Raw genomic sequence first — 5,225 nt, 5'->3', positions numbered from 1 at the left:
TCTAGAATAGAATAAGAATGAAAAACCCAGGGCTTCATTAATCTTTTGGTTTCAGGATATCAAGAGCCATCAAAATTAGAAAAATATGCATATGGAGGAACCAGAAAAGAAAAAAAGGCAGAAAAGAGAAAATGAAGTAAAAATGTTCAACAGATATGGAAAAAGAATGGTGGCACTGATGACTAAATAAAAGAGGAGGGGATAGTAAATGGTGAAATGTTCTAATTAAAAATAACTAACAAAATTATCTTTCAGTGATTCAGTTCTATAGTATTCAAAAAGAAAAAAAAAAACCCCACAAAGAATGAGGTTCTAATGAATGACTATTCCAAAGTGCTTATCAAGTTCAGTCCTGCACAGTTAGAAAAAACATGCTCCTCTCTTAGGAACTTGGCTCAAGACATTGGCTCAAGACCAGCATGACTTAATAGCTATAATTTGCATTTGAATGCAATTAACTGGGCCAGTACTTTGGGGTAATCAAGCTGTGTGCAATACCCATATGCTGGAAACACAACAAAAGTCCAAAGCATTGGAGAGAAGGTCTTTATTCTTTGAATTTCCCTTAGATTTGGAGCTCACGTCTAAGCCCTCACATGGAATTTTACATTTCAAACTTTAAGTATGAACAATGAAGTTTAACTTTTATCTAATTGTTGTTCTTAATAAAGAGAAGTTTATCTACTTGTCATTTTTCTCCTTAGAAGAATAATTTCACTGGTTTTGTAAAAGTGATTTATGTTATTTAAAATTTTTCAAGCAATATGAAAAGACACAAAGAAGGAAAAAAAGAAAATTCCTCAAACCCTAACTTTCCACCTCAAACCCTAACTTTCCACCTAGAAATGACTCCCATCAATATTTAAAATACCTATGAATGAGAAAATGTGTATGTAATTAAAAGTTTGATTTTGCAGTAATGTTTTGAGTCATTAAAAAATAAATCTACAAGATGTTAACAAACTGCTTTTATCATAAGGTAAACTACTACTATAAGTATTTAAGCTTGCCTTCTGTTTCTTTTCAGTATGTATTCTTCATGTGCAAACACTTGTAATGTAGGCTAAGATTTTTCTAAACCCAAAGAATACAATGTTTTGCAAAATTAACAGTGAAGAACAAAAAGCCCAAGTACAGGGAGTCAAGATACCTAGATTTTGATTTAGCTCTGCCACTAATTTACTGTGTATGTAGTGTGTGTGTGTGTGTGTGTGTGTGTGTGTGTGTGTGAGAGAGGGGGATATCAAGTGATGCTGGTCAATTCTCTCGGGAACTCTGTTCCTTATCTGGAAAATGAAAGGGGTGAACTAGAATTGTAAAATGTCTTCCATCTCCAGAATTATAGGAGTCTTGCGTACATTTGCTGGTTTGCAGAACCTCAAGTGCTCTGGTTTCCTTCCTGACAGTTTGAACGCCACCTTTAATAGCCACTATGGACTGGAAACATTCTCTGAGAGCTATAACAACTGGGCAGATAATCTACAGGGAAAACTTGTTTTGTGTTGAAATCAAAGCATAGCTTGCCCTTCTGGGATTCACTGATTTATTCAACAAATAAGAGTTGATTGTACTCTTTGAGTTTTTCACAAATTCTGCCCTTTAGGAATTTATGATCTAGTTGAGGAATTAAATTGCGATCATTACAACAATAGCACAGACATAAATGAAATGCAATGGAGATTTGGCAGAAATAAAAAATTACACATCTGAAATCAGGAAAAAGATTGAAGAAAGAGGTGATCTTTGAGTTGGGCTTGAAATACAGAAATGATTTTAACAGATTGAGGTTGTTGTAAAGGCTTCTGTTGCCGCATATGTAAAATGGAGAATAATAGCTTTACCCACCTTCTAGAGTCTTTGAGAGAATTAACTGATATAATGTATGTTAGCACATTGCACTGGCAAGGTGGAAGAGCCTTACAAATGCTTTCCATTGTTGTTAAAGAGTAAAATGTATAAAACAAAGACAATCACTGAAGAAAAACTGATGTTTCTGATTGTGGTATTAGGTTAGTTTCCTAATGATTTTTTTTTTCTCCCAGAAAGGTTTCTGAGGATATATTTGTCTAGGCATGCTTTTCCAGAGCCAGTTGTTTGCACGTGGAGTTGTAATCAGAACTTTTTCTTTTAATCTTTCCGCTAGCAGCAAAAAGGAAGAGGTAAATAACTTTTAATGACTGATTAGAATGTGGAGAACAGAAAAACACAGGGTAGATGGCCTGGAGGGAAATAAAACTGGTGAGACAGTTGCCCTAATGCATGTTGTAGCTTCTTTTTGGCTCCCAGTTTAGGGTGTACTAGACTGTGTCTTTCTTCCAAATGTACCTTAGACAGGTGCAGCCATGGCATAAGTACCTGTTTTTTTTTTTTTTTTTAAACACTTTGTATTTGCAAAGATATTTATAATAAAATTAGCTAGTTTTATTGTGCACTTATTGTGAGTTAGTGCTGTGGTTGACATTTGATAAGGAAAGCTCTTTTAAAGTCCAAAACAACTCTATAAGGTAGAACTTACTTATATATAAAAATTGAGACTTAGATTTCACATCCTATGCAAAGTCACATAGTCATTCAGCTAATATTTAATGATCCATACTATGTGTCAGATACTATTGTGGGAGATACAGGTACATCAGTGAATAAAACAAGAAAAGATTCCTGCTATCTTGGAACTCACGTTCAAATAGAGGGAGTCAAACAATAAAACAAAACACAGCAAACAAACAAAAAAAAACAAGAAGAGATTATCAGCTAGTGAGAAGGATATGAAGAGCTCTGTCGGCTCCTGCTTCCAAGATGACCATGAAAAGAAGGAACTGTGATCGTGCCAAAAAGCGACACGGCCATGTGCAGCCTATTTGCTGTACCAGCTGCACCTAATGTGTGCCCCAGGGCAAGGCAAACAAGAAGTTCCTCAGCTGAAACATAGTAGAGCCGCAGCAGTTAGGGACATTTGAGTGTCTTCACCGCCTGCGAGGTCTGACAATTATGTTTGCCAAGTCATCCTAGAAAAAGTGCTACATACCTCATTGCTGAATATCACTATGGTCACCTTGGAAGTACTTCTCTTGGGAAGCTATGCACTGACGCCAATGCCTAGTCCACCCTTCAAAGCAATTTTGGAAATCTTTTTCTGGAATGGCTATCAGAGCTGTCATCATATTACCCTCGATGTCCTAAATGTCATCAAAACGTCCTCCTTTCAATATTTCCCTTCTCTTCAGGTAAATAAAGAAGTCATTGGGGGCCAGATCAGGTGAGTAGGGAGGGTGTTTCAATACAGTTTTTACTGGCTAAAAACTCCCTCACGACAGTGCCACGTGAGCTGGTGCATTGTCGTGATGCAAGAGCCATGAATTGTTGCTGAAAAGTTCAAGTAATCTAACTTTCTCACGCAGCCTTTTCAGCACTTCCAAATAGCAAACTTGGTTCACTGTCCAGTTGGTAAAAATTCATAATAAATAATCCCTCTGATATCAAAAAAGGTTAGCAACATCGTTGCAACAAGTTCGGGAACTTAATTGTCCTACCTTCGTATGTGCTTTCCAAGCTGTCCCTGAAACTACATTACTGTGTGAGTTGTGCCATTTACAGCAAGGTAGTCAAGAATCGTTCCCGTGAAGCCTAGAAGGACCCAATACCCCCACCCTCATTTACACTGCAGGTGCTGCCCCACAACCTCTGCCAAAGCCCACGTAAGGAGCTTCAGTCCTTAAGGACTGAAGAAATATTTTCTGGGAAAAAATAAATAATTAAAATGGAAGTTATACTTAAAAAAAAAAAATAAGGCTATGAAGAAATAAACTAGGGATGGGATAAGGAGTAACCGGGTGCACAGTGCTGGTTTCCTGGATCAGTTGTCAGTGTGGTGACACGGGGCCCTGTGTTTGGAGGGGCCTTACTCTTGATTTACTGCTCTGCTATCACTGTCTTGAAATTCTTCATAATTTTAGCTTGAGACTTGTGTTTTGTAAGGGAGCTCTGATAAAACACCGGAGTAGGCAGAATATGCATATGCAATATGCATGTCTTCCATTCTTTGTCACACCATTCTCATATAGCTTTCTTGATGCTCTGTGAACATAGAATTCTGGTTGATCCACAATGCGTGGGAGTACAAGTACGTGATAAATATGTCTACAACTGGCTAAGCAGGGATGCTAACACCTTAAGAGGCCATGCTTTCCTCAAACCGGAACTTGCTTCAAATGCAAAAAGAAGGCAATGGCATTCTAAGAAACATGATGACCAAAGAACCCTATCTTATCCTTTCTTACTCATTACTTCCCTTTAGCTGCCAATTACTGACTCTGAAAGTGACTTAAAAAGAACTGTAGAGACAGGGAAAGGTACTTCCTCTTCCTTTCAGTTTTTCTCTACTCTTCTGTAAGCCAAAGGAAGCAAGTGTTAGTAGAATGTAAGTGTATCAGAAGTGAAATAAAAACAATTGAGTTAGTTCTGTGCAATGTTTGTATGGTTCAGTTAAGAAGGAAATTCACATGTGTGTATGAACTACACAATAGGAATTGTATAATTTTGATAATTCACATGAGTTTAATTTGGAATTTGAAATTTAAGTAACTACTTAAAATTAGCATTGCACAATATAAAGATGAATGGTAAAGTCATGTTATTAATTAAAATTTTTAATTTTTTTTATGGAAGATGACATTAAATAGCAAATAAAAAACACTGTGACAAGTTGAGCAAGAGAGCTCAGAAGAAAGGAAAAAACTTAATATGTCAGTATCTTTAACAGCCTTTCAAAATTGCTTTTCTAACAAGACACTGAATTTTCACTTGGCACTAGACTGTGCAAATCATGCGGCTAACTCTTGTGGGGGTGCTAGTTTAGATCAAATGATCAGGAGAGGTCTCCCTATGGAGACAGCATTTGTTTTTTATTTTTATTTTTTTTATTAGTTTCAGGTGTACAAAACAATGTAATAGTTAGACATTTACACCCCTCACAAAGTGATAACCTCTCCCCCAATCTACGACCCCTCTTACATCATATATAGCTGTTACAATTCCATTAACTATATTCCCTATGCTATACTCTACATCCTATGACTGTATATATATATATACACATAATATATATATACATATATTGTATAATTATGTATGTATAATATACATAATGTATATTATAATAATATACATATAATATATATTTAGTTATAGTTGACATTCAACATTATTCAGCTTCAGGTGTACAGTGC

General features: G+C 36.1%; 1 pseudogene; it reads left to right on the top strand.

Moving 5' to 3' along the window:
- Positions 1-2,796: 2,796 nt before the first annotated feature.
- On the top strand, positions 2,797-3,699 carry LOC117028785 (40S ribosomal protein S26-like; annotated as a pseudogene).
- Positions 3,700-5,225: the final 1,526 nt, after the last annotated feature.

This window comes from Rhinolophus ferrumequinum, chromosome 10 (assembly GCF_004115265.2).
Source record: "Rhinolophus ferrumequinum isolate MPI-CBG mRhiFer1 chromosome 10, mRhiFer1_v1.p, whole genome shotgun sequence".
Lineage (NCBI taxonomy): Eukaryota > Metazoa > Chordata > Mammalia > Chiroptera > Rhinolophidae > Rhinolophus > Rhinolophus ferrumequinum.
Note: the sequence above shows the minus strand (reverse complement) of the source record. Positions and strands in the feature narration are given on the sequence as shown.